Here is a 25,320-nt window from a genome sequence, read left to right as displayed (position 1 = left end):
TACACACTACAAGCTAGGAATAAGGTTACCGAAAGTTATGTATCTCCACAAAATCATTGACACAATACATAATCTTTTACTCAAATATAAATACAGCAGAAAGACAGACAATGTAGTACCAATCCTTTAGAGTATCAGTGTTTTGAAAATAGTTAAACATCCCCATTTTGCCCCAAGTTCCTTCATCATAAGTCTTTGCTTGTGAAAATAATGTACACTGAATCTGTTTTATATTACTTTAATAGGCTTCCATTTTAATGAGGTTTGGATTCATCATAACAGTTTTTAATGTACAATCTAATTTATTGAAATTGGATTTTTATCTCTAGAGGTTTTCCTTTCTTCAAGATATCTATACATCTCAATCTTTACATAAGCTTAAACAAACTTTTCAAGACTAGAACTTTCAAATGCTTGTTTAATCCAACGAGAGACTATCCTATTTACTTCTTCTATTATCCCATAGGGCTTAACACATTAGTAGTATAATTTATAAATCACCTCCTTTTTAAACTTACCGAATGGTTTCTGCAAAGCTGACCCGACGAGAGCTTTTCCGGCTTCTTGTAGTGATGAAGTCCTATGACAAAAAATAAGTGGCATTGTTATTAAGATTATAAAGTAGAACTCAAGGGCATTTTATGTATATAAGCTAAGTCTTATTTTAAAATTAATTTGACAGAGTATTTTGCAAGAGAATTGCCATATATATGAAGAAAAATAGCCAGTTTTAGAGTCAGAAAGATCTGATTCTGACACATACTAAAGTTAAAAAAAAAAATTATCTTGCAAAACATCCCACGTGTGAAAGTATTAAATTTGCTTGAATTGCATCCCAATGAGAATTTCAACATATATGGACCACGAGCATACATTAAAATATGAAATTTACTCTCTTTTCAATGAATATGTTATTTTACTATAAGGAGAACAATGCAAGACAGAGCTAAGAACATGATCTTAAAAAATTCTGTCCAGATCTTTTCCCAGGCTCTTCCCTAATAAGAATAAATATCACTTCCCACACAAAAACACATCCATAAGTGTTTTTATTGGCTGACTCTTCTTTATAGAAGGGTGCAAACCTTTCTACATCGGAGAACCAAAAAAAGTTCTCTTTTTGCATTCAGAAATTTATACTGCTCTTGCCATAAGAGATACAATGGAGTAACCTAAGTCCAACATTAATGAGGCTGATAATGTGGCTAAGGTTCAGCCAGTGTGGTGGCATAGACTTGTAATCTGTGATCAGGGAGGCTATATTACTGATCAAGTAGTGACCTCAAACTACTTATATTTTGACTTTCTTATACCAGTTCAACTAAGAATAACTTACAAAGTGCTCTCTCCATATTACTTATTAAAGTTACTTGGCATTTTTCAATTATTAAGATGATGCATGGTCATTTATAAAAGCATAATCATTGAAGACCCACCTGACTAATTTCATTTCCACTTCTTATGTCTTGAAGAGGACTACGTGGGGGTTTCAAAATCTAATGGAAATATTTAAAATTATTCAAGTTATTCAAGTATATCCACTAGAAATCAATTCATTTCAAAGGATTATAAGATCGTGGAGAGATCTCTGAGGCCAAAGCAATCCAAAGAACAGTCAGGCAGTGCTGCTAAAAAACAAAAACAAAAACAAAAATAAACTATAACAAATCCAATAACTATCCAAATCCATCTGATTTATCACAGTTGTGAAACCTGCAGTTAATTAAAAATTTTAAGAATTAGAAAGGGCTTATTTAAAATAAATAAGGCATATTAAATATGTAGCTTTAGCCTAAGAAATTAGTGGGTTAATATACTTTACATTTCTGAAACATAGTTTATTTTACTATCTTAAACGATTCAATATTCTTCTGAGCTTTAATGAAAAGAATAGTTTATACAATTTAATAAATCATTCTAGCTTAAAATATTATACTACCAAAGTTTCTCTAAAAACATTTATAAGCTCAGTAGTCTTTTACAGTGTTCAAAATAGAAGCCAAAATCTTTGTTGTCGTGCATTGCAGAAGTAATGATCTATGAGTATTAAATTTGCATATACTACCAGATGAATCCAACGCAGTATTTAGTTTTGGTGAAGTGCTTTTCCTTTTTATTTTCAAAGTTTTGTTACAAGAAACACTCTTTGAGTTGGAGATAAGAGGAAAACATTCAGAAACAAAAGTGATATAAAAACAAATGCCATCAACAAAACTAAGATTATTATTTTTTTAAAAGTCTACAGGTTACGTACAATGTTGAAAAACCAGGGAAGGATTAAAATTGGCTTTACTTACTGAAGAACGCCGCCTTCGGCCAGTCTGTTCTTTATGGTTACTGGAAAGAGAGAGGGAAAAAAAAAAAAAAAAACAGAAATATTCACAAGCACATTTTTAATAAGGGACCGTTTTCAACACTGATATCACTGCAGCTGTAGCATGTTTTTTTCCTTGTGTGAATACAAATCGTATTTTTTAATAATAATTTTTTACATGCAAAAATAGTTTTCAACAATCACCCTTGCAAAATCTTGTATATTTTTCTCTCTCTCTCCCCACTTGGCTTTTTCCTTAAGATGCAAATAATCCAATACAAGCTAAATATGTGCAATTCTTCTTCTTCTTCTTTTTTTTAAAAATTTATTTATTTATTTTAAATAACTTTTTATTGATAGAACCCATGCCAGGGTAATTTTTTACAGCATTATCCCTTGCATTCACTTCTGTTCCGATTTTTCCCCTCCCTCCCTCCACCCCCTCCCCCAGATGGCAAGCAGTCCTTTACATGTTGAATAGGTTACAGCATATCCTAGATACAATATATGTGTGCAGAACCGAACAGTTTTCTTGTTGCACAGGGAGAATTGGATTCAGAAGGTATAAATAACCGGGAAGAAAAACAAAAACGCAAGCAGTTTATAATCATTTCCCAGTGTTCTTTCTTTGGGTGTAGCTGCTTCTGCCCATCTTTGATCAATTGAACCTAAATTAGCTCTCTTTATCGAAGAGATCCACTTCTATCAGAATACACCCTCAAACAGTACCATTGTTGAGGTATATAATGTTCTCCTGGTTCTGCTCATTTCACTTAGCATCAGTTCATGTAAGTCTCACCAGTCCTCTCTGTATTCATCCTGCTGGTCATTCCTTATAGAACAATAATATTCCATAACATTCATATACCACAATTTACTCAACCATTCTCCAATTGATGGGCATACATTCATTTTCCAGCTTCTAGCCACTACAAACAGGGCTGCCACAAACATTTTGGCACATACAGGTCCCTTTCCCTTCTTTAATATCTCTTTGGGGTATAAGCCCAGTAGAAACACTGCTGGATCAAAGGGTATGTGCAATTCTTCTAAACATATTTTCACATTTATCATATAGCATGTTTCTAAATTGGCCAGTACTACTTTAAAATTAAGAAACCTTCACTACACTTGGCAGCACTTTACACTTACACTACAACTTCACTAATCTTTCATTCAATCTATAAGATTTATATCAAGAATTTATGAGATAAAAGAGGGAAAAGGATCCACATGAGCAAAAATGTTTGTAGCAGTTGTTTTTGGTGGTAGCAAAGAATTGGAAAATGAGACGTCCATCAATTGGGGAATGGCTGAACAAGTTGTGATATATGAAGATAATGGGATATTATTGTTCTATAAAAAACAATGAACAAGTTGACTTTACAGAGACCTGGAAAGATTTACATGAACTGACACTGAGTGAAACAAGCATAACCAGGAATACATTGTACACAACAACATCAAGAATGTGTGATGATCAACTATGAAAGACTTGGTTCTTAGTGGTTCAGTGATCTAAAGCAATCCCAAAAGACATTGGACAGAAAATGCTATCTTCATCCAGGAAAAAAAAAAATACTAAGGAAACTGAATGTAAATTAATACATGCTATGTTCCTTCTTTTTTTTTTTTTTTAAATCTCTACAATGGTATTTCCATTTTGCTGATTTTTCTCTCCCAACATGATTGATAAAGCAATGTGTGTTAAAAATAAACAAATAAGTAGATAAAAATTAAAAAAAAAAAAAAGAATTTATGAGGTCAAGTTCATAAAATATCTACTGCTCTCCAAGGCAATGTAATGTAACATAATCTACTATATTTTTGATCAAAGGAATCTGTTTACAGAAAACACTACAGGAAAAAAAAGTTATTTTATGACTTTTACTTCTTGTCCCTGGGATTAAGTAAAAACTAACAGTCCTTATTAATTAGAAAACCATTTAACTCTAGAAGAGAGAGTAGTGAAAGTAGCTATCTTTATATTTTCAGCTGAAAGCACTGAGTAAACTTACTTTTCCTCACTAGGCTCTGGCAAAATCGATCCATCTTTGAAGAGTTACTTTTCAGGTAACAACAGCTCTGCACAAAAATAAACAGAAAGGAAGAAAAGAAAAGATATCAAAAACACATTAAGAACATAACTATGATCTATATTTCTTTTTTTTAATAGCTTTTTATTTATAAGTTATATGTATGGGTAATTTTACAGCATTTACAATTGCCAAACCTTTTGTTCCAATTTTTCCCCTCCTTCCCCTCACCCCCTCCCCTAGATGGCAGGATGACCAGTAGATGTTAAATATATTAAAGTATAAATTAGATACACAATAAGCATACATGACCAAACTGTTATTTTGCTGTACAAAAAGAATCAACTCTGAAATATTGTATAATTAGCCTGTGAAGGAAATCCAAAATGCAGGCAGACAAAAATAAAGGGATTGGGAATTCAATGTAATGGTTCTTAGTCATCTCCCAGAGTTCTTTTGCTGGCATAGCTGGTTCAGTTCACTACTGCTCCATTGGAACTGATTTGGTTCATCTCATTGCTGAAGATGGCCAGGTCCATCAGAATTGATCATCATATAGTATTGTTGTTGAAGTATATAATGATCTCCTGGCCCTGCTGGTTTCACACAGCAGTTCATGTAAGTCTCTCCAGGCCTTTCTGAAATCGTCCTGTTGGTCATTTCTTACTGAACAATAATATTACATAATATTAAAATACCACAATTTATTCAGCCATTCTCCAATTGATGGGCATCTACTCATTTTCCAGTTTCTAGCCACTACAAACAGGACTACCACAAACATTCGTGCACATACAGGTCCCTTTCCCTTCTTTAGTATTTCTTTGGGATATAAGCCCAATAGAAACACTGCTGGATCAAAGGGTATGCACAGTTTGATAATTTTTTGGGTATAATTCCAGATTGCTCTCCAGAATGGTTGGATTCGTTCACAACTCCACCAACAATGCATTAGTGTCCCAGTTTTCCCGCATCCCCTCCAACATTCATCATTATTTTTTCCTGTCATCTTAGCCAATCTGACAGGTGTGTAGTGGTATCTCAGAGTTGTCTTAATTTGCATTTCTCTGATTAATAATAACTTGGAGCATCTTTTCATATGGCTAGAAATAGTTTCAATTTCTTCGTCTGAGAATTGTCTGTTCCTATCCTTTGACCATTTATCAATTGGAGAATGGCTTGATTTCTTATAAATTAGAGTCAATTCTCTATATATTTTGGAAATGAGGCCTTTATATGATCTATATTTCAATGTGATATATAAAGGAAGAAACATAGGAAAAGAAAAATCTGAAGACAGTTTCTATATTATGGACAACAAAGTCTTAAGATATGCTATATTTTAAGATAGGGCAAGATATTTCTTTCTTATTTTTTCCCCTTTTTGATCTGATTTTTCTTATGCAGCAAGATAATTGTATAAATATGGATGCATATACTGAATTTAACATATATTTTTAACATGTTTAACATGTATTAGATATTTGCCATCTAAGGGAGCAGGTAGCAGAAAGAGGAAGAAATTTAGAACACAAGATTTTGCAAGGTTCAATGTCAAAAAATTATCTATGCATATGTTTTGAAAATAAAAAGCTTTAATTAAAAAAAAAAGATAAGGCAAGATAAGAGTAGACTAAGCAATAATGATTTCATAGTGGTAACAGATGAGTTGGTAGGATCAAGGATTTGCTTCTATTCAAATGCTACTATTTCCATTAAACCCTTACTGATTAATTACCCATCCTCACCCAAAGCTGAAATTTTCTATTACCGAACTTTATGAACTTTATACACCAGTTAGAATTTACCATAGTCTAATTTGTACTACATTTATCTATGAAGATATTTTATTAGATTGTAAGCTCTTTAAGGGCAAGTACATTGTACTTCAAGTCTGTATCTGCAGTAATTAGCACAGGGCAATATACATCCTTTATAAATTTTTACTCAATGAATTAATCTCTTTGGTGATTTTTTAAATATTTCAAATAAAGTTGATTATTGTTCCAATTGAAATTACATGAACTTTACTGGCTCTAAATGAAAAATTTGACCTAATATAAAGGATAATTATGTGGGTTATATAACTATTCAATGGAGATTATCTTGATATTTATTTTCTTAAAAACAGAACATAATATCTAGAGCTTTTTTCTAAACTATGCTAGCAATTGTTCTTTTAACAATAGGTTAAAACTGAATAAACAAACTTTCGAATAGCTGATGCTTTTGCTTTTCATTAACAAAAAAAATATGCAGGCAAAAAATATATTACTATATACAGTATCATCATCACACACAATAGGAAACCAAATCTAAGCAACCTTACAAAGAGCTCAATCTCTAAACTAGAATAGAATTTTGCTAATTTTCGTATTTCCATTTCAGTGGATTCAATTAGTTGGTAATGTAGCATATAAACTCAAACTGTGACAGTAACATATTGTAGAAAGTATATTAAATTGAAAATATTACTTCCCAGAAACTTCTCAGAAAACAAATATTTGCACAAAAAAACTCAATACAATAACAAATTTTATGTGATAACTATTTCATTATTTCTTAGTGATTTGGTATCTTTAAGTATTTCCATCATAATTATGCAAATCAATTCATTCAATAACCAGTTTCAGTGCCAGGAAAAAGTGGAGGATTGCAATTCCCTTGTCTTGGTTAGAAGGAGATACTGTCTTCCCTCCTTCCCTCTCTTCCTTCCTTCCTTCTTTTCCTCCCTTCCTCCCTTCTTCCTTCCTTTTTTAGATTTATATAGTTCTCTTTTAAATTGTACAATTAAATTGCACAAGAGAAAAAAACATCTTTAATGTATATTATCTACATTATACACTACAAAAGGAAATCTTTCTGATAGTAAAGCAAAACATTGAATAATTTATTTAGATAATTCAGGGAAAAATCCAGATGAAAGCATTTTTTAGCTTTTGTGTTTACAGACAACTCAATACCTTTACTTTCAATTTTAGATAAAATTTGAATTAACTCTGTAATTGTTAAGAGAAAAAAATTTTATATCATCTATATAACAATTATTTTTCACTGCTGGCATATTATCCACTGTTAGATTTCAAAAGTCTATTCCTATGATTAATTATTGAAAATCAGATGAACTACACTAATAGTTCAACTGACATGCATTTTGTCCTAACCACATTCATTAAATAAGTATGGACAGCAATTACTAAGCATAGCAAGATTCTATTATTCTCCCCCTTACCCCACCAACTTCATTCAGAGATTCATAGGACCTTTTAAGATATACAGATAAAGTTGAGTTTCAAGGCTTATGGCAGCCTGTCAAAAATTCCCTATAAGCCAAGGTCCTCATAAGCCAAATTAACTTTAATCAACAATACACAGACCTACTTTTTCAAAAGATTTAGGATCTTAGATCTAAAACTGGAGTCATCCTCCATTTTCAAAGAGGAAAGAGAATACAGGTATAAAATGTTGCTTATATTATGAAATTTGATACTTTACTGCCTGAGTTTTGCTAAAAATTTTTCCTTTCGTATAATTAAGGGTTTATTGGGAGAAATATATTGTACAATGATTGCTATTTCTAAAAAGTTATTTTTGTGGAAGTTAATTTTTAAAAAGAGAAAAATCCATTAACATTGTACATTACAGATGTGTAGAATATTATAGAGATTCAATATGTATTGATTCTAAGAATTCTTCAGCAGTTATATTATTTCTTTGAAAAAATAAATTTAAAAAAGCAAATAGAAGTTTAAAAAGTAAAAACTGTTTTCTTATGATTTGCCCTTATTAATAGAAAAGTGTCAGGGGCAAAAAGAAAGTGAGTTTGGTTTGTGTTAGTTGAAGTATTATTGTTATTACAATTTTAGTACCATTTATTTTTATGACATTTAAAAAAAATATTATCTTCCCAGGATTCCTGATTCCTTCATTCCTCTAACCCTCTGGTGAGCCCACCATTTCAATCACAAATCATTCAGAGTCCCATGCTGCCATAAACTTCTAGACTGGAGTGAAAAGTTTAGAAAAATCACCTTTTAGGTAATTTTTTAACCATTCTTGGCCAGATTCTTTCCTCCACCTTTTAACTATGGATATCATCCAAGGTTCAATCCTTGGCTCTCTAATGTTCTTCACTTATATTCATTTTCTAGAGAAGTTCCACAAAAATCCTGGTTTCAATTACGACATGCACTAATAATTTTGGTCTTCTCTTTTGGTCCTTTTCTGTATCTAAGTGGATGGTCCATAACTAACTACAATTTGCTTCTACAATTTGTCATTTCAGATAGGTGGATTGCCCTCTCCACTAACAGAGATAGACCAAATCCCATTTCAGTTTTCAATAGTTGCTATGGCCGAAAAAATTCACAATCCTGTAATGATTTTGATGATAAAGCTTGCTCAATTCTGTTAAGCTATTCCTCAGACAACAGGCATATGAAATGTGTTGCTGAAGCCTTTCTAACTTAGTGGCAGCTGCGAGAGCTTGTGTTTTATTGTCTGGGCTTTTGAAAACCCAGTTACCTTCATTAAGAGGAATTGGCATGTTGGAAAAAAGAAACCTGATTTTTTTTATTTATAATGCTTGAATTTCACAGTCTAGCTTGCTTCCTCTGCTCAAGTTAGGTGGCTCTAATTTGGGATTCATAAAAATCAAGGAAGACCATCAAAATTTAACAATCTATTCTATCATCCAGGAAGGAAAAAAAGGATGGGAACTATTTGTTCTCCAGGCTGTCAATTCTGGGAAAGGGAATCACTCTATCAATAAAAAAAGCACTTAAGAACCTACTATGTGCCAAGTACTACACTAGCTGTCAAAGATTTGAATATAAAGAATTAAATAAAGAAAATAAACACATTTTAAACAATTTGTTTGGAGGTAAGAAAGTACACTGTAGCCTAATTTGGAACCTGCCCACATCTTTGGAGGGGGGGGAGGGGGAGGGAAGAAAAAGATTTCTCCAGTGTTTTTAACTAAGGTGACATAAAGGAGGGATTTCTAAGGATTGAGTATAAAGTCAGAGATTATCTAGTAGCAACATTTGCTTTGGGGAATCCAGGGAGCTCAAAGCATCACACATAAAAGGACTAATTGGTTGTTACATGAAAGGCTATTTCCTTGCTACATAGGGCAATCTCTTATAGTTAAACTCATTTTATTCTCCTCTATTGATGGTATCACTATTATGTTACTCATAAGACCCATAATATTAAAGCAATTTAAAATTCTTCTTTTTCCCTTTGGTTAGCCCCATTTCTCTTTATTTCCATTTGGAGCTGTCTAGAAAGTCAGTGGTAGAAAAGATTAAAATTTTCAGCAGCTGGTTAGTAGGTCTCCTAATTTCTTTGACTAGTACAGTCTGATTTATGTATACCATGCAGCACATTGATCAGTTTACTTCAAAGTCTTCACTGTTATTTGTACTGCCAAATGTGTGTCCCTATTGCATCAAAACTAAATTCTCCATCATTCTTTCTTATATTTAATTTCCTTTTCCCCTACTTTCCAAAAAAGAAACCTAATTCTAGTCAAGCCAACCCATGCAATATATTGATTACTTCTGCCTGTATCTTTATTCATGTCATTCCTATCTGGAATGCATCTTTTTTTGTCAATTTATGCCCAAATTTCTGACCTCTTATCTTCATTCTATACCTCCTGACCCAGAACTCTAAAAATCCTTTCTAAGACTACAAACTCCTCTTATTCAACTTCTTTTGCCTTACCCCCTTTTCTATATCTATTCTTAGTCTTCACCATAACTAGTCCCCCTCCACCTCTACCTGAATTTAGAACTGGAAGGAAGGAACAATCTAGTTTCCCACTCTTGTTTATTAGCTCTTGTCTCCTTCCACAGTCTCAATGAGCCCATTCAACTGTAATTAGCTATGCTTGAATTCTTGCCTTTTTGTCCTATTGCCAGTCTTGCCTTGCCAATCCCCAAACCTGGGTTTATTCTTGCCATTTGGCCTTTGTTCCTATTTACATTTTCCTGAACACTCCTGAAAAAAATACTAACTGGATTTACTATTAGTTTGTTATCTAATCTCAACCAGGCCCTCAGTGTTCCATAATAATTCTTTTTTTCCTTCCTGATTTAATTTCCATCACATTCTTCTCAGTGGTTTTTTCCAAAAATTTTGACTCCTCAGGACTTCTGTGTACTTACTGCCTCTAGCATCCCTTCAAAGGACCTTACCTCCTACTTTATTGATAAACAGAGACTACCACTTGCAAACTCTCTCTTCTCTACCCCAAACCTCAAAATACATCTTTATCAACCCCAATCTCTCTTCCTTACCCCAATTTCTAATGTAGAAATGGGTTATCTCCATGCCACCTCTACTGATAGCTCTTGAACCTTCTTATCTCATCTGGTAAAGACAAGTGGATCATTCCTTCTCATTTTCAGGATCTTCTCCATCCTTAAACAATTTTCACCTATTCCTGTCTCTATCCTATAACTCTTCTCCCTTTCACAGTCAAACTCTTAAGAGTTTCCTTCATTTCCTCATCTCCCACTCATTTCATAATAGCTTACAATTTGTCTTCCAGGCATTTCATTAGACTCCAACTCTCCAACGTTAACAATAATCTTTTATCTGCTAACTCATTGCTTTTTTATGAATTGACCTCATGCTCTTTTACATTTTTTGCAGTTTTCAATCTTGTTAACACTTCCTGAGCACTCTTTCCTCCTTTGGCTTCTATGACATTCTGCTTTCTCTTTCCCACTTATCTGCCTAACTCCTTCTCAGTCACTTTTTGGAAGACTATCATCCTATTTCAAACCAATAAACTTGATTATTTCCCAAGGAACTACTTTTTCTGTTTGTAAATAATCTCCAAACTTGTATTACCATCTTCTTGCAGACCATCTCCACCTGGATGTCCCGCAGGTATCTCAAATTGACATGTCCAAAATATATTTATATTAGATATATTATATATTATAATATATCTAATATAATATATTAGATTATACAATCTCCTCACCTATCTCTCAAAAAAACAAACCAACACTTTCCCTAAAGTTCCCTGTTTCAGTAGAGGGAATCACCATCCTTCTTATTACCCAGGTTGGAAACCTCTCAATTATCTTCAACTCATTACTTTACTCTATCACCTATATAGTCAGTTGCCAAGTCAATAATACTTCTGTAATAACTCTCAAATTAGTCCCCTTTTCACTCATATGGCATCAACCTGAACTGAAGTTCTCTCATCATCTCTCATTTAAGAGTATTCCAATAGCTTTCTAATTAATCGATCCCTTTGCTTTAAGCCCCTTCCCAATGCAATATACTTTGACAGAAATCCCGAATTGTTTTTTAAAGTAAACTTTTGCTGATATTTTTTGCTTCTTATATCACCATATTCCATGTATCCTTCCTTTCTCCCATCCAGAGAACCATCCCATATGACAAATAGTATATTTTGGAAAGGAAAAAGAGAAAATCAGCACAATTGATCAATACATTGAAAAAACCCAAAAACATGTGTAATGTATGATACCTATGAACCATTCCTATCTCCATGAAGGGATAGGTTAGGGCATCTTTTCCTATCAATCCCATTTGATCTTTAAAATTTTGTTATATTTACTTTTAACTTTTTGATATGTTGGTCTTTTCATTGAAATTGTTGCGACTACTGTATTTTCTTGGCTCTACTAAATTCACTCTGCATTGTTTATGTAGATTTTTTCATGCTTTTCTGTTTTTATCATACACATTATTTCTTAGGGCACAATAATATTCCATTGCATTTACATACTATGATTTGTTCAGCCAATCCCCAATCAATGGAAATTTCCAATTTTTATCTTTCACAAAAAGTGCTGCTATAATTTCCAATCCCTCTATTTTGGTCCGCCTGCATTTTTTATTTCCTTCACAGGTTAAGTGTACCTTATTTCAAAGTCCGATTTTTCTTGTGCAGCAAAATAACTGTATGGATATGTATACATATATTGTATTTAACATATACTTTAACATATTTAACATGTATTGGTTTACCTGCCATCTGGAGGAGGAGGTGGGGGGGAGGGGGAAAATTGGAATAAAAGGTTTTGCAATTATCAAAAAAATAAAATAAAATAACATTTTCTTCCATTTAAAAAAATGTGCTGCTATAAATGTTTTGAAATATATGGGGACCTTTTTCTTATGAATGACTTCCTTGCAGTATATGTTCATTAATGGAGCCTCTGGTTCAAAGGGATATTTTATTCATTTTATTTATTATTTATTTATTTGGACATAAGTCCAAATTGCTTTCCAAAATGATTCAATTCCTTCATTTGAGAACGGTTTGTTCATATTCTTTAAATGTCTATCTACTGACTCATATATATTTATTAATTTTTTATATCTTGGATTCTAAGCCATTAGAGAAATCTGATATAAAGATTTTTTTCCTCACTTTACCACTTTCCCTCTTATCCTAGAAGCATTAATGTTATCTGTGCAGAGTTACAAAATTCCCTCTTCTGCCATAAACAGTATTATATATTCTTTTACTTTTTTTTTTCCTTGTTAAGATAGGCCTGTTTCTAGACATTGACCCACACTTAACACCGTACACCAAGATAAGGTCAAAATGGGTTCATGACCTAGGCATAAAGAATGAGATTATAAATAAATTGGAAGAGCATAGGATAGTTTACCTCGCAGACCTGTGGAAGAGGGAGGAATTTATGACCAAATTAGAACTAGAGATCACTATTGACCACAAAATAGAAAATTTTGATTATATCAAATTGAAAAGTTTTTGTACAAACAAAACAAATGCAGACAAGATTAGAAGGGAAACAATAAACTGGGAAAACATTTTTACAATCAAAGATTCTGATAAAGGCCTCATTTACAAAATATATAGAGAACTGACTCTATAAGAAATCAAACCATTCTCCAATTAATAAATGGTCAAAGGATATGAACAGACAATTCTCAGATGAAGAAATTGAAACTATTTATAGACATATGAAAATATGCTCCAAATCATTATTAATCAGAGAAATGCAAATTAGGACAACTCTGAGATACCACTACATACCTGTCAGATTAGCTAGAGTGACAGGGAAAGATAATGTGGAAAAACAGGGTCACTGATACATTGTTGGTGGAATTGTGAACACATCCAGCCATTCTGGAGAGCAATTTGGAACTATGCTCAAAAAGTTATCAAACTGTGCATACCCTTTGATCCAGCAGAGTTTCTACTGGGCTTATACCCAAAGAGATACTAAAGAAGGGAAAGGGACCTGTATGTGCCAAAATGTTTGTGGCAGCCCTGTTTGTAGTGGCTAGAAGCTGGAAAATGAATGGATGCCCATCAATTGGAGAATGGTTGAGTAAATTGTGATATATGAATGTTATGGAATATTATTGTTCTGTAAGAAATGACCAGCAGGATGAATACACAGAGGCTTGGAGAGACTTACATGAACTGATGCTAAGTGAAGTGAGCAGAACCAGGAGATCATTATATACCTCAACAATGATACTGTTTGAGGATGTATTCTGATGGAAGTGGATCTCTTCGATAAAGAGAGCTAATTCAGGTTCAATTGATCAAAGATGGGCAGAAGCAGCTATACCCAGAGAAAGAACACTGGGAGATGAATATAAACTGCTTGCATTTTTGTTTTTCTTCCCGGATTATTTATACCTTCTGAATTCAATTCTCCCTGTGCAACAAGAAAACTGTTTGGTTCTGCACACGTATATTGTATCCAGGATATACTGTAACCTATTGAACATGTAAAGGATTGCTTGCCATCTGGGGGAGGGGGTGGAAAGAGGGAGGGGAAAAATCGGAACAGAAGTGAATGCAAGGGATAATGTTGTAAAAAATTACCCTGGCATGAGTTCTATCAATAAAAAGTTATTTAAAAAAAAAAAAAAAGATAGGCCTGTTTCCATTGGCTCTTCACCTAATCCCATCTTCTTGTTTGTTACTCCCCCTTTTTTTCCCTTTCAGCTAGTTCTGTTCCTTAGTTTTAAAGTTTTTTCTTCCTGCCCTTTTCTAAAAAGGAATTCTCACATTCTTTTCATTATCAATCTTCTCCTTCTGTTTAACCTTCCCATTTTAAGGAAATTTGCGAGGAATAGAAGTTAAATGACTTGCCCAGGGTCACAGCTAGTAAATGTCTATGTTACAATTTGAACTCAGTGCTTTCTGATTCCACACCAGGCATTCTATCCACTGTGCCAGCTAGTATCGCCCCATTATAGGGTCTTCCTTCACTACCATTATGCAGCCAGAGCTGTACTCTCTTGTGAATCATTTCCCCCCCTACATTTGCCTAGATATCTTTCCTGTGTCCACCCATATATATTTCTCCAGGTGCCGGCTGTCCCAAGAAGTTCGAACTCCCCCCCAGACAAGTAGCATTTCAAGCTCCAAATCCCTCAGACCTTATCAGATAAAAGATCATTTCCCTTCACCACCTCTTTCTCATCATTTGTGGAGGAATTCCTCTCACCTCCCAAGTAAGGCTTCCTTCCTCCCTCTTCTCCTTTTCAATCTTTTCCTTACCACTGCCCTGTATGCTTTTCTCTTTCTGAGACGGATATCCTTTTCTTCTCCTTGCCAGCCTGATTCCTCTCTATTCTCCTATTTCTGCCTCTCTTCTTTTATGTAGCCTCCCATTTTGTAGTCCCACAAAATAAGTATTTACCTGTAGGCAGGATGTTGCCAAGTTCTATCCATAACACTACCTTTCTCTGCCTCTTCACTGCCACCTCTACCAGAGTTCTTCACCTGTCTCCTTGGAGATACTAGAAATAAATCTCTGATCTCTTACTGTCACTCTGTACTGTTACTATCTTTGATTGCTACATATGCACATTCCTCCTGAATTTCTGTGGTTTAGGGTGTTTGAGAGGCAAATAATCTCCTTCAGTTTGGGTTTTCTTTCTAAAAATGTTTCAAAGTCTTCCTTATTATTAAACATCCATTTTTTTTTTTTTTGGTCCTGTTTTTGTCTAAGCTGCAATTTGTAAGATAAGTCACCCTAGGTGCATCTAGAATCTGTTGTACCGTAGAACACATTCCATTTTCTTCCTTTTTCTGCTGGGAATGAAATAGTCATGTTATTTGAATGTCTTTTCCTTTGTATTTGAAGGTCTTTCTCCTGATGGCTAGCAGAACTTGTTTCTGAATTTAACTTTAATTGTCTTGAGTTTGCTGCCTTTGGTTTTTTTCTGGAGGTAAAGTGTTTTGTTTTGTTTTGTTTTTCCATTGGAATTTAATGGTTTACATTTAGAAGTTCTGAGTAGTTCTCTTCTATTATTTCCTTCATTATGGTGTTAAGGTTTTTAATCCTGTCATGTTTTTCTGGGATAATTATAGAATGTCTCTGCAACAAGCTACATTCAAATTCATTGTATTCTGCTTTCATAGTGAGCAGATTTTCTTTAAATTTTTTTTTGGGGGGGCTTCTTTTTCCTCTGGATTGTCCTTCAATTCTGAATGTACACTTTCTTAATCCATGTTCTTTTTGTTTGTTTGGTGAGGCTTGTCATTACAGACTCAAGTTTTTCTTTTTTTGTTGTTTTGTAGGGCATAAATTCTACATGTTTATTTCTCTTTTAAATCACTCAAGAACTCCTATAGTTTCATAGTCTCCTCAAATTCCATTGGATTCTGTCTCATCAAACATTGGATCATTTCCCTTTGTTTTAGAATATTTATTCATAGATGCCTGAACTTGTTTACTAGATCTGGAGACCATCTGTTTAAGTTCAATGTCTCTAAGTTTTATTATTCCTAGAACTTTTGGTAATTTCAGTCTCTCTTCCATCCCCCAACTCTTTCTTTAATTTCCTTGCCACTCACCTCCTGACTCATTCCTCTCTGAATTTCCTTGGGCGCTGTTTCTCAAAAGGTCTCACTCTCCTTCTATAATGAACATATGGGTCACTAGCCTAGGTCTTTGTCTCACATTCCTTTTAAGTAGTCAGAACAAGCGTCAGATGGTTCTTCGCTTAGGTTTGGTGAAGTGCCACATACTTCTTTCTCTATAGGCATGATATCCTCTCCTGGTAACCTACCCCACTCTCTCTATTTCTCAGTTCTATGGCTTAGTAGTTCAGACCCTGCTTTCCTTAGAACTGCCAGTATCCATTAGGTCAGTACTAGTGCTTCTGGACTGCAGCCTGTGGAAGGCTTTTCTCTTAAAGGACTGCGGTCAAGTGGGCTGTTAAAACCTGAGTAGACTTCCTCAGTCTGGAGCTAAGGGTCTCTATGGCACCAGAAAAAGAGAGAGGAGATAGGGCCCAAAGGTGGGTTTTGATATAAGCTCGTATCAAGTACTTGGGTCCACTAATGTAGCCTAGCTTCCAAAAGCATGAAAGGAAGAAAAGGGATGTTGAGTGAGTTCAGGGTTTTGTGAGTATCAGTTTCTGGGTTTAGGGGGATTTTTTTACTTTCTTTTGGATTTTGGGTGTCCAAGACCATGGAAACAGCTGGAATTGCTTTGGTTTTAGTGCATAACTTACTTCTGTTTTTGGAAAGGCCCAAGAGGTTGTACGGATTGGAAAAAATGTATAGCTTACCATCTTGTTGCTCACATGATTCAGGAGCCTGAAATTGATATTTCTAAATCATAAATTTAACCCTATCATTTCTCAAGTCAAAAATCTTTGGTGCCTTTCTATTGTCTTTGAGATAAAACACAAAACCTCCAAGCCTCCCATAAAGTGGCTCTCCCCTATCTTTCCAGTTTTATTTCATATTACTCACTTTCATCCATTCTCCATTCCAATCAAACTGAGGGCCATGGAGGTTAAGTGATACATACACTAAGCATTGAGACAGGGCTCAGGTCCTCTAATGAAAAGTAGTGTTCTTTGCAATATATCATACTCTTGCTGCCAAGTTCCTAGCACAGCACGTTCCCTCCAATATACAAACCTAATCTCTTCTCATATATACACACATAAACATGCACATATGTGTGTATATCTTTCATAATACCACTCAATACAACCTATGCTCACTAAAAATATGGTTGTGTTCTAGTTTTAAAAAGAAGTATTCATTGGAATAGTTTTGATATTTTTTTGATACCAAAAGACATCTCCTCCAGAATATTTCATTATCAAATTAAACTTAACAGCCCGAGAAATACTTTTTTCTTAAATTAAATCTGTCTAAATCATAATTATCAAAATTTTCTGTGGTGATCTTCTTCTTTTATAATAAGTAGAAATAGTTCTCTCTGGGAGCAGAGGGTAGGTTTCTCGGGGAGGTTTTCTGGAGGCAGCTTTAGTTTCAGTTGAAAGTAATAATCACCTCAAAACGCAGCCAGGTGGTAAAAGTTCAGATTTTTTATTGTCTCTAATATAGCCTGGTTAGCTTAGAGCCCTCCGAATGTCTCCAAATCCAAAGGTTTTGTCCTTCAGCCTCTGCCTCTGCTTTCTTCAGCTTCCAGCCAGCACAAAGATGGAATGAATCACTTGTCTCCTTCACTTGGGGCTCGGTTAGCTTTCTGGTGAGTCTTTCAGACCAGCTTGGTCTCAGTGGGGGGAGTGCAGGAGCCCAGCCACCACAGTGGTGTGAGATGAAGATGAATCTGGTTGTCCGCTGAACTCTCCACTTGTAGCTTCTTCCTCTGAAAACTCTTCTTCCGCCACCAGCCAGCCAAGTGGAAAATATTCTGCAGAATTTATCTTCACTGGGCTTATATAGGACTCTTCTGAGAGAATGGGATTATGGGTTTTCTCCCATAGTGCTCTCTGGCCCTAAGAGCTTTAAGGGAGGTGTGAATTCACAAAGTTATAAAGTTTACTTTGTGAATCTCCCATACTTGTGAACTCCAATGAGTAAAGGTGTAAACACAAGCATTGTACTAATTAGTAAATATTGTAATAATTAGTACCTTATTTCAGGTTCTGGCCCAAAACATCTTGTAAGATCAGATCAATAATCTATCAACTCTAATGAGTTAGCAGTTTGTAAAGATTCCCTACTGATGATGGGTTGTCGCCATAGTAATCCTGCTCAGTATGAGAGGAACCACAAGTTCAGATATTTGGTGTATGTGCTTGGCTAAGGAGCCAATGGGGCGAAGCTACCATCTGTGGGATTATGACTGAACGCCTCTAAGTCAGAATCCCCCCTAAGCGTGAAGATATCATAGCGCCGAGGAGCCTCGGTGGGCCCTCAGGGGCTAGGCCGCAATGAGTAGGAGGGCCGCGGTGGGCCTGGAAGCCTAGGGCGTGGGCCCCGGTGGAGCCACCGCAGGTGCAGATCTTGGTGGTAGTAGCAAATATTCAAACGAAGGAGAAGACCCAAGAAACATCCGGTGGTTCTGTTGCTGATTGAGCTCACCATTGAAAGAGTGTGGCAGTTATGGCGTTTGACTCATGGACATAGAAAATCATTGGACTTCAAAACCCTCAGAAATCATTGGATTCTCTGAGACATTAGATTGTTGTAGGACTTTAAATCCCTCAGGAATCATCGGATTCTTTGAGACATAAGACTTGAAAGCCCTCAGGAATCATTGGATTTTCTGAGAAATGATAAGACTGTTACAGGACTTCAAAATCTGCTGGAATCACTGGATTCCCTAAGACATAAAAAGACTTTTGCTGGACTTCAAAAACTTGGGGGGATCATTGGATTCCCTGATATGTGAAGCAATGGACAATAGATTAGTTTTGGACTATCTCTTGGCTGCTGAAGAAGGTGTATGTGTGACTGCTGTTTACATACTCTCCTTCTAAGACTTCTGGTAATCTTTTACAACACCATGTTGATTTATATTGTTTATGTTATATTGTTATACTAATTAGAATTGGGTGTATAATTCATGTTTGTTACACCATATCAAGCCTGCACTGACTGTGGGGAGAGTCATCACTAATAGCCTCTGCATTGTTGCTATATGCTTGTGTAATACTTCTCATACTGATGGGTTTGTGCATAATAAGACTCTTCAGCCCACTACAATTTTCCATTCACATTCAATCTATTTTTATGTTGAATTTTCTTCATGATACTTCTCATCATTTAGCTTTTAAATACAATAATTTTTCATTTATACTTTCTAAATGAATTTCAACTAGTTGCTACTTATTCTTTTCAACTTTGCCAATCATCTCCAACAGTCATGAATGGTTTACAAAAAAATAAAAACAAGGCCCCCTCCCCACACCTGAAAAAAAAGTCCTGAAAATCCTACTCCAGCTATAATAGGATATCAATAAAAAAACAATAAACTTCTGTGATAAAATAGCATCCAATTATTAGCTGTCTAGGGAAGTGAGTGGGAGGAAAGAAGAGAGAAAAATTTGGAACACAAAGTTTTGCAAAGGTGAATGTTGAAAGCTATCTTTGCATATTTTTTGAAAATAAAAAGCTATTATTGGTTTTTTAAATACCATCCAAGACAGTTAAATACCAGTTGGATGGAAAACCTAGTTGTGACTTAAATCTTTATTTTTTCTTGCTGATCTGCCTGTGGCATTAATATTCCCCATATCAAATTAATGCTATACATGGCCTCATGATTCTTCATTACTACCGTGATTGAATAATCTCATCTTTTTTGTTTCTGTCACATACACACACACATACATACCCTCTTATTATTTACTGTCAGTTAACTTTTCATGGCATTTGGTACAGTACCACTAGCCTGTGTGCTTAAGTCATGTCTTTTGGATACCTTAATTTAAAAAGTGAGGTTAAAAAGGACAAAGTGAACAACATTCCTCAGATATGCCCATCAAAAATTTCTTTTCCATTAACATGTACAACAATAGATACACACCTTTAAAAACAGCAGGTGTCTCTATCTAGTTTTTCATTGGTATAGGGAACTCCTGGTAAGAAAACTCTACTATAACAGACCCTAGTCTACTCTTCAACTTAAAACTTTGGAAGTTATCCTAAGAGTTTGAAAGATTTGCCCAAGGTCAGAAAGCCAGTATGTATTTACTAAGGTAGTACTTGAATTCAAGTAGACGCCATTTCTATTGAATCTCCCAGACAATGTCTCGCTCTCTTTTTAAAAATTTTTTTTATTTTATAGCTTTTTATTTACAAGTTACATGCATGGATAATTTTACAGCATTGACAATTGCCAAAGCTTTTGTCCGCTTTTTCCCCTCCATCCCCCAGAATCCCTCCCTCTTCCCTATGACAAGTTGACCACTACATGTTAAATATGTTAAAGTATAAATTAAATACAATATAAGTATACATGCTAGACAATGTCTCTTTATGCAAATCTATACTCAGAGGTAATTTTAAATTGTATTCCTGTTTTCCAAAATCTATGTTATCTGTATTCAATATGAATGTTATAAATTTTATTACTGACAAAAATGATAAACAACAATATTTAACAACATAAACTGATAAACAACAATATGCCACAATTTAAACTGAATCAACTGCTACAGGCACACTACTTCCATCAACTGTGCACACTAAAAGAAGAATGGTCCTCAAAATATATTTTACTGTAATAGGATTATCAGAAAGTACAGTACTAAATCTTACTAAATTCCAAGCTATATTGTGGTATAATTATTACTGTCCTCTTAACTGTGTCAAAATCAACAAAATAATCTGAATTTTTCATATTAGACTATGATCACCAATGTCCTTTTAAGGCTGAGCAATAAACCAGAAATACTACTGCAATTTCTTACTCCTTTATTCCTAATTCACATGCTCTCTCAAGTTATTCTACTTCCAAACTTTCCAAATATCTACAGGATCAAAGAGGGACAGATGCCATACTATTTTATGGCCAAGACTAGGACTGTTCTAATTCTCAATTTCTACCAAGTAACCTGTTCACACTTTATGAATTTCAGTATTGGAAAGGACTGACATCCAGTATATACCCAAACAATATTCCAAACAAGAATCCCTTCCAATTTAGTGGAAGCAAATGCTCATTCAATGTTCATTTAAAAATCTTCAGATGTCCAGAGATAGGCTGATTCCATTTTTAGATTGCTCTAATGATTAGGAAGTTTTTTCCTAACATTAGGACTTGCTACTTCTTGTTTTGTTCTCTAAGGACCAGAAAAACAAAGTATTCACCAGAATATCTCCAATGTTGGGGAATCATCCTACTTCTGGAGGCAGGTCATTGCACTTCTAGTCACTTTTTCCTTTGATTAAACCTAAATCAAACTTCTAGACCACTTTCATCCATCCTACCAAGGAGGCTAGTTCAAATTACTCTTTCAGCTCAAATCCTTGAAAAATGATTGCCATACCTTCTGTCACCCCCACCCCAAGCTATTCTTATCCAAACTAAACATTCCCATTTCTTTCATATCATCACCTTATATCATGAACTGAGAACCATTCACCAATCTGGGGGCTGCCTCTCCAGGTCACTCACTTTCCCCTTAAATAGTTTCTCTCAGATCTGAAACACAACTGCACAAGACGTCTGACCAGGCACAAGAACCACACTGCTCAATTGCACTATCTATCAATCAGCAAGAATTTATTAACTGCCATGGCAGGGTTGCGGGGCGGGAAGGAGAAGAGACATTGTGCCAGGCACTAGGGATACACTGGGGATTTTTTTCCTGCTCCTTGCAAGAAAAGTACATTCTCACCCAGGGACTCAGTGGAGACTGTATAAACATAAAGTGACGGGGCTCGAAGGACTCTGGTGGCGCCGGACCCGAGGCCTATCTGAAGGGAGGAGGCCCGGGCGGCGCCGGCCTCCCGCGCTCCTCCTCGGGAAGGGGCATTCAGACAAGACCAGGAAACCCTTCCTGGTACTCAGAGACCCTTCCCCCGACCCTCCGAGGCCCACCTGTTGGCCAGGGGCCGCGAGGAACGTCAGGCCGCTCGCGGCGGGGATTCAGTTCCGGCCGGGATCGATGCTACCATAAGCTCCGCGGCTTCTTCAGCGCGACCGTTCAAATGTAACCGCCACGAGCCGCGCAGGCGCATATGGCACGCCTGCGCGCCCGGGAAGAGACAAAACTTTAGCCCCGCCCACTCCTCGTCCCCTTACCCCACCCCAGCCCCTGGCTTCAAACTCATCCTCTTGTTTCCGCCTCATTTTGGATCGGGAGGCTCGGTTTTGTTATTATTCCTTTCCTGCGCCCGTCATCTGTCTTTCTCCTTTCTCTCTACGTCTACTGTGATTATCCAGGGAGCATTCTTTCTTTCACAGAGCAGTCCGTACAATATGGCGGCGGCCACTTTGTTCATTTTTTTTTTTAAATGGGGACGCTTGGTATAACGAAGTATGGAGTATCGTAGTATTCATTCGTACAGAATAGCGACTTCCGCGTCAGTGCGTCACAGCACAGATGGTTATATTCCCTATAGCTGCCAGGAAGCCGTAGACTTCTGTGACGAGGTGGCCGAGTGGTTAAGGCGATGGACTGCTAATCCATTGTGCTCTGCACGCGTGGGTTCGAATCCCATCCTCGTCGGTCTCAATTTTTGCCTAAAACCTCAGCTGAGATTCAAACTTGCAATCCCACACAGAAAGCCAAGACAATTTAGCTTCACCCCCGCTTCTATTGCAGTTTTGCCCGTTTCAGTAAAATAAGCATCTACCATACTTTTTAACACAGAAAGATAAAAGAAGGTAATTTAGCCTCTCATCTTTATCTATTCCAGTTTTGCCACGTTTCAATGAAATTCGCAGTATCTTTAACACAGAAAGCTAAGACTTTTTAGCCTTCCATTGACATCAGTTGCAGTTTTGCTTCGTCTCAGTACAAATATTTGCAATATCTTTAATACAGAAAGTTACAAAAGACAATTTATCCTACCTTAGAGATAACTTACCCAATAGTATTTTCTACCTTAACGATCAATTTATTTCACATTCTTCCTATTAGTAATGTCATATACATAGTAAGTGCTCAATAATTTTTGTTGAACATAAGTAAATAATGACAATTATAGAATGTTCCTTAAAACCCAGGGATAGAAAAGGCGGAGAAGTAAAATCTAGAAATTAGAAAATCATGGTTTTCATTCCACTCCCTTTCCCCTTTTTTTCTGGAAGGGAATAAACTATGTAACAAATAAAATGTTTTCATCATTGTCAACGAGATCATTTTCCAGATCTCTTGGGAAATTTCATATTCCATGTCCTATTAGGAGTTCTTTCCAATTCCAATCTGCCAGTTTTGAGTGGAGTGAGTGGGCAAGCCAATGATATATATATGTTCTTTCCTTCCCGATAAAGCAAGTAGAAACAATGTTAGGTGAAATATTAGAGGAAAAACTGAAAATATTTGCAAAGAGAAAAAGTCCGAGTTCAAATCCTACATTTGCTAATTGTCAGCGGTGTGACTTTTTCCTCATCTGTATAATGGCACTGGAGTTGATGCTTAGAAGGCACTTCCACTATTGATTCTATGATCATATGGTTTGAATTAAGAATGCTATTTGTTGGTCAGCTTATTAACCTCTCCGAGCCTTCCAGTTCTCACTCTGAGATACAATTCTTACCCTCAATGGATGATTATTAGAACAGCTTGATAAATTTTACAAAACATTCCATATATAAACATAAATAATAATAAGGTTGAAATCTCTGTCTCTCTCCAGCTTAGAATGCAAACTCCTTGGAAACAGGGAGTCTTTTTCCTGTTCTATCTATTCCCAGCTCTTAATACAGTGCCTGGAATTTAGTAAGTAATAAATGCTTGTTAACCGATTAAATTAGCTATCTAGGATAAAACAGTTAAGCAGCGTCACAACCAGGACTCAAATTTGACAATACAATTTGACTTTATATGAAATATGTTCAGAGTTTTTATTTGAAGATTTTTAATCTCAACTTCAGTTATCTGTACTTATACCATCCAATCTTATTAATGAAATCTGCATGAATACAAATTCCAAATTTCCAATCATGTCCAATGTAACGATTCAATAAATATAAAATAAAAATACTTTCCTTCCTGCTCTTGGTAACCTAATCAAATAATACTAGTCAATTGACTTGTGATTTTTGCCTATTTAAGTTGGAGGTGAGTGGAGAGAAAGAAATGTCATTGTCTAAGGGGTTTATTTAAACTTCCATGTTACCTATATTGATTGATGAAATAGCAGTTTGTTTTTACATTTATTCAATAAAATGTTTTAAACAATAATAATAACATGGAAACAACAGAAGCATCCCTAGTTGTAACTAGGAGGTAGAAATCTGCATATCAGAAATCCAAAGCCTTTTTTTCCAGAGAGGCAGAGTTTTATTGATTCCAAGAAAAAGGGCACATCAGCCTGAATGGATAGAATGAAGGGGAGAGAGCAGAAACTTCTCAGTAGCCAATCAACACATGATCCTCCCTCATCTCTGTGGAAAAGCAACTTTCCATTAGGACTGGAGAAAAACCTCCCTCTTCTTGATGCCTAGTGTAAGAGCAGAGTCATGCCCCTTGCAAGAACATGCTGGCACAGTTAAAATTGATAACTTACATTTATTTAGCTCTTTTAGATTTTTCTAAGTTATTACATGTTATCTCTTTTGGACTTCACAACAATCCTATGAAATGGGCAGTACACATTTTTTCTTCACAGACTGGCATAATCTCATACTATTTCCTCTCACACAGGAAAGAAAATAGGATTTAGGTAAAAGCATTGAGATTTGAATTCCAATTATCTGAGTGACTTCAGGTTTGATGTATAACGCTTGATAGTCTTTAGACTAAATTTCTTCATTTGTAAAATGAGATTGGGCTAGATGAGGAACTTCCCAGTTTTAAATCTACAGCAAATTAGTCTACATTTCAACCAGTTAGTCATTTATTAAGTACTTACTATGTGCAAGTCATTGTGCTAAGCTTCTGGGATGTAAAAAAAAGAAAAAAAAAAAAAAAAACCATCTCTGGCCTCCAGGAGCTCACAATTTAATGTGATTAGATAACCAACCCGTACATTTCTTAGTTCTCTCTCATAGTCCTGCTTTTGATCTTCCAGTTAAATAGTACAATAAAATG

At 35.4% G+C, this 25,320-nt stretch overlaps 1 long non-coding RNA gene and 1 other non-coding gene across 2 annotated transcripts; one reads left to right on the top strand and one right to left on the bottom strand.

Moving 5' to 3' along the window:
- Positions 1-334: 334 nt before the first annotated feature.
- On the bottom strand, positions 335-22,273 carry LOC127549236 (uncharacterized). The gene is made up of 5 exons (XR_007950540.1): positions 22,161-22,273; positions 4,333-4,399; positions 2,298-2,337; positions 1,437-1,496; positions 335-580 (listed from the first exon to the last, which is right to left on the bottom strand). It is a non-coding gene; the product is annotated as an uncharacterized LOC127549236 (long non-coding RNA).
- A 436-nt stretch (positions 22,274-22,709) lies between these two features.
- Positions 22,710-22,791, top strand: TRNAS-GCU (transfer RNA serine (anticodon GCU)). Its single transcript has one exon. It is a non-coding gene; the product is annotated as a tRNA-Ser (tRNA).
- The last annotated feature ends 2,529 nt before the right edge of the window (positions 22,792-25,320 follow it).

This window comes from Antechinus flavipes, chromosome 2 (genome assembly GCF_016432865.1).
Source record: "Antechinus flavipes isolate AdamAnt ecotype Samford, QLD, Australia chromosome 2, AdamAnt_v2, whole genome shotgun sequence".
NCBI lineage: Eukaryota > Metazoa > Chordata > Mammalia > Dasyuromorphia > Dasyuridae > Antechinus > Antechinus flavipes.
Note: the sequence above shows the minus strand (reverse complement) of the source record. Positions and strands in the feature narration are given on the sequence as shown.